Source organism: Triticum urartu, chromosome 5 (genome assembly GCF_003073215.2).
Source record: "Triticum urartu cultivar G1812 chromosome 5, Tu2.1, whole genome shotgun sequence".
NCBI classification, from domain to species: Eukaryota; Viridiplantae; Streptophyta; class Magnoliopsida; order Poales; family Poaceae; genus Triticum; species Triticum urartu.
In genome coordinates, this window is record NC_053026.1 from 421,950,916 (window position 1) to 421,966,915 (window position 16,000).

The window sequence follows — 16,000 nt, forward strand, 5'->3', positions numbered from 1 at the left end:
AGATAGTACCCTCTTTCTGTGAATCTTTTGCTGCTCATATCGATCTCCCTAGGGAGAAGTGGTTTAAATATCATCCTCCCATAGAAGTAAAAGTAGCTGCACCTATTAAAGTTGAAGAAAAGACTGTCAATTATAATGATCCTATTGTTCCTACTGCTTATGTTGAGAAACCACCTTTTCCTGTTAGGACAAAAGATCATGCTAAATCTTCAACTGTGGTTCGTAAAAGCAATATTAGAACTTATACACCTCCTGAGCAAGTTAAAGTTGAACCTAATATTGCTATTGTTAAAGATCTCTTATCTGATAATATTGATGGGCATGTTATTTATTTATGTGATGAAACTGCTAGAATTGCTAAACCTTGTGCTAAAGATAAACCTAGACCTGTGGTAGGCATGCCTATTATTTCTGTTAAAATAGGAGATCATTGTTATCATGGCTTATGTGATATGGGTGCCAGTGCTAGTGCAATACCTATTGACCTATATAGAGAAATTATGCATGACATTGCACCCACTGAGTTAGAAGATATTGATGTCACAATTAAACTTGCCAATAGAGATACTATTTCACCAATGGGAATTGTTAGAGATGTTGAAGTCTTGTGTGGTAAAACTAAATATCCTGCTGATTTTCTTGTTCTTGGTTCCCCACAAGATAGTTTTTGTCCGATTATATTTGGTAGAGCCTTCTTGAACACAGTTAATGCTAAGATAGATTGCAAAAAGGATGTTGTTACTATTGGTTTAGGTGATATGTCTCATGAGTTTAATTTCTCTAAATTTCATAGACAACACTATGAAGAAGAATTTCCTAGTAAAGATGAAATTATTGGTCTTGCTTCTATTGCCGTGCCTCCTAGTGATCCTTTAGAACAGTATTTGCTAGACCATGAAAATGATATGTTTATGAATGAAAGAAGGGAAATAGATGAAGTATTCTTTAAATAGGAACTCATCCTGAAACACAATTTGCCTGTCGAAATCCTAGGGGATCCTCCTCCACCCAAGGGTGATCCCGTGTTTGAGCTCAAACCGTTACCCGATACTCTAAAATATGCTTATCTTGATGAGAAAAAGATTTATCTTATTATTATTAGTGCTAACCTTTCAGAGCATGAATAACAGAGATTATTCAAAACTCTAAAGAAGCACCGTGCTGCTATTGGATATACTCTCGATGATCTTAAGGGCATTAGTCCCACACTATGTCAACACAAAATAAATTTGGAAAAAGATGCCAAACCAGTTCATGATCACCAACGACGGCTGAATCCTAAGATGAAAGAAGGGGTAAGAAAGCAAATACTAAAGCTTCTGGAGGCAGGTATTATTTATCCCGTTGCTGATATTCAATGGGTAAGTCATGTCCATTGTGTCCCTAAAAAGGGAGGTATTATTGTCGTTCCTAATGATAAAGATGAATTGATTCTGCAAAGAATTATTACAGGTTATAGGATGGTAATTGATTTCCGCAAATTAAATAAGGCTACTAAAAAAGATCATTACCCCTTACCTTTTATTGATCAAATGCTAGAAAGATTATCCAAACATACACATTTTTGCTTTCTAGATGGTTATTCTGGTTTCTCTCAAATACCTGTGTCAGCTGATGATCAATCTAAGACCAATTTTACTTGCCCGTTCGGTACTTTTTCTTATAGACATATGCCTTTTGGTTTATGTAATGCACCTGCTACCTTCCAAAGATGCATGATCGCTATATTCTCGGACTTTTGTCAAAAGATTTGTGAGGTTTTCATGGATGATTTCTCCGTCTATGGATCTTCTTTTGATGATTGCCTAAGCAACCTTGATCGAGTTTTGCAGAGATGTGAAGAAACTAACCTTGTCTTGAATTAGGAGAAGTGCCACTTTATGGTTAATGAAGGTATTGTCTTGGGGCATAAAGTTTCTGAAAGAGGTATTGAAGTTGATAAAGCTAAGGTTGATGCTATTGAAAAGATGCCATGTCCCAAGGACATCAAAGGTATAAGAAGTTTCCTTGGTCACGCCGGTTTTTATAGGAGGTTCATTAAGGACTTCTCAAAAAATTCTCGGCCTTTGACTAATTTATTACAGAAAGATATACCATTTGTTTTTTATGATGATTGCGTAGAAGCATTTGAAATACTTAAGAAAGCATTAATCTCTGCACCTATTGTTCAGCCACCTGATTGGAATTTACCTTTTGAAATTATGTGTGATGCCAGTGATTATGCTGTAGGTGCTGTTCTAGGGCAAAGAGTTGATAAGAAATTAAATGTTATTCAATATGCTAGTAAAACTCTAGACAATGCTCAGAGAAATTATGCTACTACTGAAAAATAATTCTTAGCAGTTATATTTGCTTGTGATAAGTTTAGACCTTATATTGTTGATTCTAAAGTAACTATTCACACTGATCATGCTGCTATTAAATATCTCATGGAAAAGAAAGATGCTAAACCTAGACTTATTAGATGGGTTCTCTTGCTACAAGAATTTTATTTGCATATTATTGATAGAAAGGGAGCTGAGAACCCCGTTGCAAACAACTTGTCTAGGTTAGAGAATATTCTTGATGACCCACTACCTATTGATGATAGCTTTCCTGATGAACAATTAAATGTCATACATGCTTCTTGTACTGCCCCATGGTATGCTGATTATGCTAATTATATTGTTGCTAAATTTGTACCACCTAGTTTCACATACCAACAAAAGAAAAAGTTTTTCTATGATTTGAGGCATTACTTTTGGGATGACCCACACCTTTATAAAGAAGGAGTAGATGGTGTTATTAGACGTTGTGTACCTGAGCATGAACAGGAACAGATCCTACGCAAGTGTCACTCCGAGGCTTATGGAGGACACCATGCTGGAGATAGAACTGCACACAAGGTATTGCAATCCGGTTTTAATTGGCCTACTCTCTTCAAGGATGCCCGTAAGTTTGTCTTGTCTTGTGATGAATGTCAAAGAATTGGTAATATTAGTAGACATCAAGAAATGCCTATGAATTATTCACTTGTTATTGAACCATTTAATGTTTGGGGCTTTGATTATATGGGACCTTTCCTGCCTCTAATGGATATACACATATTTTAGTTGGTGTTGATTACATTACTGATAACCCACAAGTATAGGGGATCACAACAGTTTTCGAGGGTAAAGTATTCAACCCAAATTTATTGATTCGACACAAGGGGAGCCAAAGAATACTCTCAAGTATTAGCAGCTGAGTTGTCAATTCAACCACACCTGGAAACTTAGTATCTGCAGCAAAGTATTTAGTAGCAAAGTAATATGATAATAGTGGTAACGGTAACAAAAGGTAACGGTAGTAAAAGCAATGTTTTTGGTATTTTGTAGTGAGGATAGCAATAGCAGCGGGAAAGTAAATAAGCGAAGAACAATATGTGGAAAGCTCGTAGGCAACGGATCAGTGATGGAGAATTATGCCGGATGCGGTTCATCATGTAACATTCATAACCTAGGGTGACACAGAACTAGCTCCAGTTCATTGATATAATGTAGGCATGTATTCCGAATAGAGTCATACGTGCTTATGGAAAAGAACTTGCATGACATCTTTTGTCCTACCCTCCCATGGCAGCGGGGTCCTTACGGAAACTAAGGGATATTAAGGCCTCCTTTTAATAGAGAACCGGAACAAAGCATTAACACATATTGAATACATGAACTCCTCAAACTACGGTCATCACCGGTAAGTATCCCGATTATTGTCACTTCGGGGTTAACAGATCATAACACATAATAGGTGACTATAGACTTGCAATATAGGATCAAGAACACTCATATATTGATGAAAACATAATAGGTTCAGATCTGAAATCATGGCACTCGGGCCCTAGTGACAAGAATTAAGCATAGCAAAGTCATAGCAACATCAATCGTAGAACATAGTGGACACTAGGGATAAAACCCTAAAAAAACTAACTCAATTACATGATAGATCACATCCAACCCATCACCGTCCAGCAAGCCTACGATGGAATTACTCATGCACGGCGGTGAGTGATACGTCTCCAATGTATCTATAATTTTTGATTGCTCCATGCTATATTATCTACTGTTTTGGACTATATTGGGCTTTAGTTTCCACTTTTATATTATTTTTGGGACTAACCTATTAACCGGAGGCCCAGCCCAGAATTGCTGTTTTTTTTGCCTATTTCAGTGTTTCAGATAAACACAATATCAAACGGAGTCCAAACGGAATAAAATCTTCGGAAACATGGTTTTCTCACCGAACGTGATCCAGGTGACTTGGACCCTACTGCAAGGTATCAAAGAGGTGGCCACGAGGGTGGGGGGTGCCCCCCTAGGGCGCGCCCCCTACCTCGTGGGCCCCTCGGTGCTCCACCGACGTACTCCTTCCTCCTATATATACACACGTACCCCCAAACGATCAGAACAGGAGCCAAAAACCTAATTCCACTCCCGCAACTTTCTGTATCCATGAGATCCCATCTTGGGGCCTGTTCCGGAGCTGTGCCGGAAGAGGGCCGTCATCACGGAGGGCTTCTACATCATCCTAGCCCCTCCGATGAAGTGTGAGTAGTTTACCTCAGACCTTCGGTTCCATAGTTAGTAGCTAGATGGCTTCCTCTCTCTCTTTGAATCTCAATACAAAGTTCTCCCCCTCTCTTGTGGAGATCTATTCGATGTAATCTTCTTTTTGCGGTGTGTTTGTTGAGACCGATGAATTGTGGGTTTATGATCAAGTCTATCTACGAATAATATTTGAATCTTCTCTGAATTCTTTTATGCATGATTGGTTATCTTTGCAAGTCTCTTCAAATTATCCGTTTGGTTTGGCCAACTAGATTGGTAGTTCTTGCCATGGGAGAAGTACTTAGCTTTGGGTTCGATCTTGCGGTGTCGTTACCCAGTGAGAGAAGGGGCAGCAAGGCACGTATTGTATCATTGCCATCGAGGATAACAAGATGGGGTTTATTTCATATTGCATGAATTTATCTCTCTACATCATGTCACCTTGCTTAAGGCGTTACTCTGTTTTTAACTTAATACTCTAGATGCATGCTGGATAGCGGTCGATGAGTGGAGTAATAGTAGTAGATGCAGAATCGTTTCGATCTACTTGTCACGGGCGTGATGCCTATATACATGATCATGCCTAGATATTCTCATAATTATGCACAATTCTATCAATTGCTCAACAGTAATTTGTTCACACACCGTAGAATACTTATGCTCTTGAGAGAAGCCACAAGTGAAACCTATGGCCCCCGGGTCTATTCTCATCATATCAATCTCCATCACTTTTATATTGTTTTGCTATTTACTTTGCTTTTACTTTTTTACTTTGCATATTTATATCAAAAATACCAAAATTATTCTATCTACCAGATCTCACTCTCGTAAGTGACCGTGAAGGGCTTGACAACCCCTAATTGCGTTGGTTGCGAGTAGCTATCGCTTTGTGCAGGTACGAGGGACTTGAGCGTGGGCTCCTACTGAATTGATACCTTGGTTCTCAAAAACTGAGGGAAATACTTACGCTACTCTGCTGCATCATCCCTTCCTCTTCGGGGAAAACCAATGCAAGCTCAAGACATAGCAAGAAGGATTTCTGGCGCCGTTGCCGGGGAGTCTACGCAAAAAGTCAGTATACCAAGTACCCATCACAATCCCTATCTCTCACATTACATTATTTGCCATTTGCCTCTCATTTTCCTCTCCCCCAATTCACCCTTGCCGCTCTATTCGCCCTCTCTCTCTATCCTCCCTCTCTGTTTGCCTCTTTTTTTCCGTTTGCCTTTTTGTTTGCCCGTGTGTTAGATTGCTTATTTGTCGCGATGGCTCAAGATACTACCAAATTGTGTGACTTCACCAATACCAATAATAATGATTTCCTTAGCACTCCGATTTCTCCTCTTACCGATGCTAAATCTTGTGAAATTAATACTGCTTTGTTGAATCTTGTTATGAAAGATCAATTCGCCGGCCTTCCTAGTGAAGATGCCGCTACTCATCTGAATAGCTTCGTCGATTTATGTGATATGCAAAAGAAAAAAGATGTCAATAATGATGTCGTTAAATTTAAGCTATTTCCTTTTTCGCTTAGAGATCGTGCTAAAGTTTGGTTTTCGTCTTTGCCTAAGAATAGTATTGATTCATGGAACAAATGCAAAGATGCTTTTATCTCTAAGTATTTTCCTCCCGCTAAGATCATCTCTCTTAGAAACGATATAATGAACTTTAAACAACTTGATCATGAACATGTTGCACAAGCTTGGGAGAGAATGAAACTAATGATACGTAATTGCCCTACTCATGGTTTGAATTTGTGGATGATTATACAAAATTTTTATGCCGGATTGAATTTTGCTTCTAGAAATCTTTTAGATTCGGCTGCAGGAGGCAATTTTATGGAAATCACTTTAGGAGATGCTACTAAAATCCTAGATAATATTATGATTAATTATTCTCAATGGCATACTGAAAGACTTCTAATAAAAAGGTGCATGCGATAGAAGAAATTAATGTGTTGAGTGAAAAGATGGATGAACTTATGAAATTATTTGCTACTAAGAGTGTTTCTTCTGATCCTAATGATATGCCTTTGTCTACTTTGATTGAGAATAACAATGAATCTATGGATGTGAATTTTGTTGGTAGGAATAATTTTGGTAACAACGCTTATAGAGGGAATTTTAATCCTAGGCCATATCCTAGTAATCCTTCTAATAATTATGTGAATTCCTACAACAACTCTTATGGAAATTATAATAAGATGCCCTCTGATTTTGAATCTAATATTAAAGAATTTATTTCTTCACAAAAGAATTTTAATGCTATGATTGAAGAAAAATTTCTTAAGATTGATGATTTGGCTAGGAACGTTGATAGAATTGCTCTTGATGTTGATGCTTTGAAACTTAGATCTATTCCACCTAAGCATGATATTAATGAGTCTCTAAAAGCCATGAGAATTTCAATTGATGAGTGTAAGGAAAGAACCGCTAGGATGCGTGCTTCCAAAGATGCCTTTATTAAAGTGTGTTCTTCCAATTCCTATGAAAATCAAGATGAAGATCTAAAAGTTATTGATGTGTCTCCAATTAAGTCTTTATTTTGCAATATGAATCTTGATGAAACTGAATATGATCTTCCTTTACCTAGAAGGCGTTCTAAAAATTCGGAGTGTTTAGATCTTAATGATGAAAGTGGGATTGAAAGAAATAAAAATATAGATGTTGCTAAACCCACTATATTGGATTTCAAGGAATTTAATTATGAAAATTGCTCTTTGTTTGATTGTATTTCCTTGTTGCAATCCGTGCTAAATTCTCCACATGCTTATAGTCGAAATAAAGCCTTCACTGAACATATTGTTGATGCCTTGATGCAATCTTATGAAGAAAAACTTGAGTTAAAGGTTTCTATCCCTAGAAAACTCTATGATGAGTGGGAATCAACTATTAAAATTAAAATTAAAGATCATGAGTTTTATGCTTTGTGTGATTTGGGTGCTAGTGTCTCTACTATTCCCAAGACTTTGTGTGATTTACTAGATTTCCGTAATTTTGATGATTGCTCTCTAAACTTGCATCTTGCGGATTCCACTATTAAGAAACCTATGAGAAGAATTAATGATGTTCTTATTGTTGCAAATAGGAATTATGTGCCCGTAGATTTCATTGTTCTTGATATAGATTGCAATCCTTCTTGCCCTATTATTCTTGGTAGACATTTCCTTAGAACGGTTGGTGCGATTATTGATATGAAGGAAGGGAATATTAGATTTCAATTTCCATTAAAAAAGGGAATGGAACACTTTCCAAGAAAGAAAATAAAATTACCATATGAAACTATCATGAGAGCCACTTATGGATTGCCTACCAAAGATGGCAATACCTAGATCTATTCTTGCTAGTTATGCCTAGCTAGGGGCGTTAAACGATAGCGCTTGTTGGGAGGCAACCCAATTTTATTTTTATTCCTTGCTTTTTGATCCTGTTTAGTAATAAATAAATTATTTAGCCTCTGTTTTGGTTGTGTTTTTTGTGTTTGTGCCAAGTAGAACCGTTGGGAAGACTTGGGGAAAGTCTTGTTGAACTTGCTGTAAAAAACAGAAACTTTAGCGCTCATGAGAACTTCTGTAATATTTATTTGAAGAGTGATATTTAGTTAATTCTTTTTTCAGATGATTAATAGATAAATTCCTCACGTCCAGCAATTTATTTTAGAATTTTTGGGGTTCCAGATCTTGCGCTAGCTACAGATTACTACAGACTGTTCTGTTTTGACAGATTCTGTTTTTCATGTGTTGTTTGCTTATTTTGATGAATCTATGGCTAGTAAAATAGTTTATAATCCATAGAGAAGTTGGAATACAGTAGGTTTAACACCAATATAAATAAATAATGAGTTCATTACAGTACCTTGAAGTGGTCTTTTGTTTTCTTTCGCTAACGGAGCTCACAAGTTTTCTATTTTGAGTTTTGTGTTGTGAAGTTTTCAAGTTTTCGGTGAATTCTTTTGATGGATCATGGAAAAAGGAGTGGAAAGAGCCTAAGCTTGGGGATTCCCATGGCACCCCCAAGATAATCCAAGGACACCAAAAAGTCAAAGCTTGGGGATGCCCCCGGAAGGCATCCCCTCTTTCGTCCACTTCAATCGGTAATTTACTTGGAGCTATATTTTTATTCACCAACATGATATGTGTTTTGCTTGGAGCGTCTTGTGTTATTTGTGTCTTTGTTTGTTAGTATTCCACAATCATCCTTGCTGTACACACCTTTTGAGAGAGCCATACATGAATTAAAATTTGATAGAATACTCTATGTGCTTCACTTATATCTTTTGAGCTAGATAATTTTGCTCTGTGTGCTTCACTTATATCTTTTGAGCTAGATAATTTTGCTCTATGTGCTTCACTTATATCTGTTGAGCTAGATAATTTTGCTCTATGTGCTTCACTTATATCTTTTGAGCTAGATAATTCTTCTCTATGTGCTTCACTTAGATCTTTTAGAGCACGGTGGTGAATTCGTCTTAAAGAAACTATTGATCTCTCATGCTTCACTTAAATTAATTTGAGAGTCTATTAATAGCATGGTAATTTGCCTAATAATAATATGCTTGGTATTCAAGATTTGTGAAACTTTCTTTTGAGTGTGTTGAATACTAAGGAAAGATTGAAGCATGATAATTGTTTTGAGATATGGAGGTGATAATATTAAAGTCATGCTAGTTGAGTAGTGGTGAATTTAAAGAATACTTGTGTTGAAGTTTGTGATTCCCGTAGCATGCACGTATGGTGAACCGTTATGTGATGAAGTCGGAGCATGATTTATTTATTTATTGTCTTCCTTATGAGTGGTGGTCGGGGGCGAGTGATGGTCTTTTCCTACCAATCTATCCCCCTAGGAGCATGCGCGTAATACTTTGCTTTGATAACTTCTAAATTTTTGCAATAAGTATATGAGTTCTTTATGACTAATGTTGAGTCCATGGATTATACGCACTCCCACCCTTCCACCCTTGCTAGCCTCTCTAATACCGCGCAAATTTCGCCGGTATCATACACCTACCATATACCTTCCTCAAAACAGCCACCATACCTACCTATTATGGCATTTCCATAGCCATTCCGAGATATATTGCCATGAAACTTTCCACCATCTAGTTCATCTTGACATATCCATCATTGTCATATTGCTTAGCATGATCATGTAATTGACATAGTATTTGTGGCAAAGCCACCATTCATAATTCTTTCATACTTGTCACTCGTGATTCATTGCATATCGCGGTACACCGCCGGAGGTATTCATATAGAGTCATACTTTGTTTTAGTATCGAGTTGTAAATAAATAGAAGTGTGATGATCATCATTCAATAGAGCATTGTCCCAAAAAAGGGGGAATGGCCAAAGAAAAAAAGAAGGCCCAAAAAAATAAAGGGGCAATGCTACTATCCTTTTTTCCACACTTGTGCTTCAAAGTAGCACCATGATATAGCAAGTCTCATATATTGTGCTTCAAAGTAGCACCATGTTCTTCATATAGAGAGTCTCATATGTTGTCACTTTCATTTACTAGTGGGAATTTTATGTTATAGAACTTGTCTTGTATATTCCAATGATGGGCTTCCTCAAATTACCCTAGGTCTTCGTGAGCAAGCAAGTTGGATGCACACCCACTAGTTTCTTTTGTTGAGCTTTCATACATTTATAGCTCTAGTGCATCCGTTGCATGGAAATCCCTACTCACTCACATTGATATCTATTGATGGGCATCTCCATAGCCCGTTGATACGCCTAGTTGATGTGAGACTATCTTCTCCTTTTTGTCTTCTCCACAACCACCACTCTATTCCACCTACAGTGCTATATCCATGGCTCACGCTCATGTATTGCGTGAAGATTGAAAACATTTTGAAAAAGTTAGAGTACGAAACAATTGCTTGGATTGTCATTGGGGTTGTGCATGATTTAAATACTTTGTGTGGGGAAGATGGAGCATAGCCAGAATATATGATTTTGTAGGGATAACTTTCTTTGGCCATGTTATTTTGAGAAGACATAATTGCTTTGTTAGTATGCTTGAAGTATTATTATTTTCTATGTCAATATAAACTTTTGTCTTGAATCTTTCTAATCTGAATATTCATACCACAATTAAGAAGATTTGCATTGAAATTATGCCAAGTAGCACTCCGCATCAAAAATTCTCTTTTTATCATTTACCTACTCGATGACGAGCAGGAATTAAGCTTGGGGATGCCTGATACGTCTCCAACGTATCTATACTTTTTGATTGCTCCATGCTATATTATCTACTGTTTTGGACTATATTGGGCTTTACTTTTCACTTTTATATTATTTTTGGGACTAACCTATTAACCGGAGGCCCAACCCAGAATTGTTGTTTTTTTGCCTATTTTAGTGTTTCGGATAAACAGAATATCAAACGGAGTCCAAACGGAATAAAATCTTCGGAAACGTGATTTTCTCACCGAACGTGATCCAGGAGACTTGGACCCTACTTCAAGGGATCAAAGAGGTGGTCACGAGGGTGGGGGGCGCCCCCCTAGGGCACGCCCCTGCCTCTAGGGCCCCTCGGTGCTCCACCTACGTACTCCTTCCTCCTATATATACACACGTACCCCCAAATGATCGGAACAGGAGCCAAAAACCTAATTCCACCGCCGCAACTTTCTGTATCCATGAGATCCCATCTTGGGGCCTGTTCCGGAGCTCCGCCGGAAGAGGGCCGTCATCATGGAGGGCTTCTACATCATCCTAGCCCCTCCGATGAAGTGTGAGTAGTTTACCTCAGACCTTCGGGTCCATAGTTAGTAGCTAGATGGCTTCTTCTCTCTCTTTGAATATCAATACAAAATTCTCCCCCTCTCTTGTGGAGATCTATTTGATGTAATCTTCTTTTTCCGGTGTGTTTGTTGAGATCGATGAATTGTGGGTTTATGATCAAGTCTATCTATGAATAATATTTGAATCTTCTCTAAATTCTTTTATGCATGATTGGTTATCTTTGCAAGTCTCTTCGAATTATCCGTTTGGTTTGTCCAACTAGATTGGTAGTTCTTGCCATGGGAGAAGTGCTTAGCTTTGGGTTCGATCTTGCGGTGTCCTTACCCAGTGACAGAAGGGGCAGCAAGGCACGTATTGTATCGTTGCCATTGATGATAACAAGATGGGGTTTATTTCATATTGCATGAATTATCTCTCTACATCATGTCATGTTGCTTAAGGCGTTACTCTGTTTTTAACTTAATACACTAGATGCATGCTGGATAGCGGTCAATGAGTGGAGTAATAGTAGTAGATGCAGAATCGTTTCGATCTACTTGTCACGGACGTGATGCCTATATACATGATCATGCCTAGATATTCTCATAATTATGCACAATTCTATCAATTGCTCAACAGTAATTTGTTCACCCACCGTAGAATACTTATGCTCTTGAGAGAAGCCACTAGTGAAACCTATGGCCCCCGGGTCTATTCTCATCATATCAATCTCCATCACTTTTATATTGTTTTGCTATTTACTTTGCTTTTACTTTTTACTTTGCATCTTTATATCAAAAATACCAAAATTATTCTATCTATCAGATCCCCCTCTCGTAAGTGACCGTAAAGGGCTTGACAACCCCTAATCGCGTTGGTTCTGAGTAGCTATCGCTTTGTGCAGGTACGAAGGACTTGAGCGTGGGCTCCTACTGGATTGATACCTTGGTTCTCAAAAACTGAGGGAAATACTTACGCTACTCTGCTGCATCATCCCTTCCTCTTCGGGGAAAACCAACGCAAGCTCAAGATGTAGCAGTGAGCATCACGAAATTGGGGATGGAGGATGGTTGATGATGATGATGGTGACGGAATCCCCTCTCCGGAGCCCCGAACGGACTCCAGATTAGCCCTCCCGAGAGGTTTTAGGGCTTGGTGACGGCTTCGTATCGTAAAACACGATGATTTCTTCTCTCTGATTTTTTTCTCCTCGAAACTCAATATATGGAGGTGGAGTTGGAGTCGGAGAGGCAACAAGGGGCCCACGAGGTAGGGGGCGCGCCCCCACCCTCGTGGAGAGGTGGTGGGCCCCCTGGCCTTCATCTTTTGCAGGTATTTTTCTTATTTTCGGAAAAGTGGCTCCGTGAAGTTTCAAGTCATTCCGAGAACGTTTGCTCCTGCACATAAATAACACCATGGTAATTCTGCTGAAAACAACGTCAGTCTGGGTTAGTTCCATTCAAATCATGCAAGTTAGAGTCCAAAACAAGGGCAAAAGTGTTTGGAAAAGTAGATACGTTGGAGACGTATCAACTCCACCAAGCTTAAACCTTTGCTTGTCCTCAAGCAATTCAGTTGACAAACTGAAAGTGATAAAGAAAAACTTTTACACACTCTGTTTGCTCTTGTTGTTGTAAATATGTAAAGCCAGCATTCATGTTTTCAGCAAAGATTATAACTAACCACATTCACAATAACGCATAGGTCTCAAGTTTACTCATATCAATAGCATAATCAACTAGCGAGCAATAATAATAAATCTCGGATGACAACACTTTGTAACATCCCAAATTTTCAATTTGGAATGTTATACACTAGATCATCATTGCATATCATTATTTATTTGCTTTTGGTTTTGATCCTAGAAATTCTACGCAACTCAAGGACCCACGGAGAGAGTTGGGGATTTTGTTATTTTCATAATTGAGTTTTCTCAAATTTTGAGAATAGGATCATTTGATTTTAATTATTTTATCATCAATTATTTCTATTACAAAAATATGAGAGAGGGAATAAAATGACTTTCCCAAAATAAAGAAATATTGAGGATTTAATAATAAAATCAAATAAAATTCAGAGTTTTTCATTATTTTATTTGAATTTAGGAAAAATGTGCGTTTTTCAAAAATGCATTTAGGCCCCAAATAAATGTTCTCCTTGTGCGGCTTGATTTTAGAAGCCCGGGAAAATTTATTTCGGGATTTTTGGAGTCCGATTAGTATTTCTTTTATTTGTTTTTCTGCACGAAATAATTAAAAAAACGCAACCAACCTACGGGCCGTTCCGACCTGGACACCATGCCCGTCCGGGCTTTATAAGCCGGGAGCCCAGCCCGGGAGCCTCCCCAAACCCTAGCCCCAGCCCCAGCCCCACCGCCACCGCCGCCGCCGCTGCCGCCGCGCCGCCGCCGCCAGAGCCCCGCCGCCGCCGCCGGATCTCTCGCCGGAGTTGCCGGGTAGTTATTTTTTTAGACGCCGGTTTTTTCCCGAAAAACCGTTCGGTTTTTCCGACGGTTTTGTTCGTTTTTAGTTAGTTTCAGTTTTTTTTAAATAGATCAGTTTTTTTGATTTATTTAAATAGCGAGCGTTCGTTCGTTCGTTCTAGCGAACGTTCGTCGTTTTTCTTTTTCTCGGATTAAATCCGCGATTTTTCTGATCGCGATTCCTGACCCGATTTTTGTTTTAGTATATCTTTTCGCTTGTTTATCGGAATCAGGGGATTCAAGCACCTGGAGTTTCGTCTCGAAAGCCTCTATCTGTTTAACCAACTTAAACAAGTTTTTGCCACTGTAAAAATTACCCTAGATCCAGAATAGTAAACGAAGCCTGTTTCTTTTGCCGTTTGTCTTTCGTTGCTTCGCTTGATTTGTTTCTTTTTGCAAATCGGAGTTCTTAAGTTGAACTTTCTGGTTAGATCTCTTATTTGAGTTTTACCTGTGCATTAGATGTATACTTATTGTATGCTTATTTGTTTGTCTGCGATAGAATACCCAGAGTGCGCCGCCTGTTACTTCGAATCTCTAGGTTTCGCGGATCATCTGCAAGGCAAGTAACACTTTGATCATACCTCCTACTACCCAGTTTTATTGCATTAGATCAATCCTCAAATATTGCATGATTAGGATCTAATTAAATTATGGGTTGGGAAGTAGTTGAGGTAGTACCTATTACCTGTTGTATTATCAAACCTTTGGGAGTTACTTCTACGTTTGCCTAATATGCCATGCTATGCTAGTAGACGTGGATTGTGTGAGTGATATCCATGACAGATGTGAGTTTGTTAATTTAATGGTTTATCTAAGGTGGCAACTTAAACACACATCTAGGTGGATTGAGGTACCTGGGTATTCCAGGATTGCCTGTTTTTCTTTATGGACCGCCACCCAGGCCCAAAGGGATCATGAGATTTTTCATACTAGAAACTTCCGTGTCCAGCCACAAGCTATTATGGGCTCTAGCATAGTTGATTAAGTCGTGCGAACTCTTACAGGGTAGACTCGCAGATGTAGGGGAAAGTAGGTGTAACGGTTTATCCATCCTAAGGTGCTAGCGGATCTGAAAGACTGTGTCTCAGTCATCCGTCTTCTCAAACACCATGTAGTGCGAGAAACCAAACGGAGGCGATCGAGTCTTGTGGGGAAAAGTGCGTAAACCTCTGCAGAGTGTATAAAATAATCATGGTTAGCCGTGTCCCCGGTTATGGACATCTTGAGTATCTAGTACTTGGATTATCATGTGAATCTCAACATGTTACTCTAAAATTTAATTTTGATGGGTTTTGTTAATAATGATGCTTAATTGGGATTGAGGATGCTATCAACCATTCTCAATGTTTAACAACTACCATGATAGTTAAATAAAATTTATTCCTTTGCAGTAGGGAAAAATTGGCTTTACGCAAAACTGTAACCATAGAGCTTTCCACCAGCCAAATATGCATATAGTATAGCTGTTTCATTCCATTACTCTCTATGTGTTACTTTGCCAGCATATTCCATGTGCTGGCCCGTTTTTGGGCTGCAACGTTAATGTTGCAGACTTTTCAGACAACGATTAAGGAGTTTTAGGGTCGTGGTTCTATACTCAGTGATGCCATTGGAGTTGATGGACTCACTTATCTTCTAAGCCTTCCGCTGTTATCGTTATTAGATGGCCTTAAGCCATATTTAATGTAATAAGTTCTCTGTTGAGACACTAGATGTAATAAGTGTGTGACTGCTACTCTATTATAAATCCTTCAAGTACTGTGTGGTGTCAGCATTACTGATCCAGGGATGACAGCTGAGCACAGAGATCAAACTATTTGAGGTCTGGTCGCTACAAAGATGGTATCAGAGTACACGCTGACTGTAGGACACGACCACTAAGCTAAAGACCTAGAACACTATTCACTCTCTTCTCTTCTGACCTCTCATCTTTTCTACTCTTTAGGATGGTGGATGCAAGGAACAAGTTCACGCAACCGGATGAAGATAAACCCTTTGGACGCCACTTGAAGGAAGTCACTAGATACCTGAACATGGGAGTACCAAGCTTCACCGGAACCTACAATGCCACTTTACCTGAAGAAGAGCGCTGGATGATTCTAGTTCAAGTTCCAGGAAGGACGTTCATGCCAGTCACTGAGCCCATAGAGTTTTCTTTTGATGCACCGACTTGGAGTCTAGGAAAGAGCATGGCAGCTCACATCGCCATGGGACGCATTGGAGAAG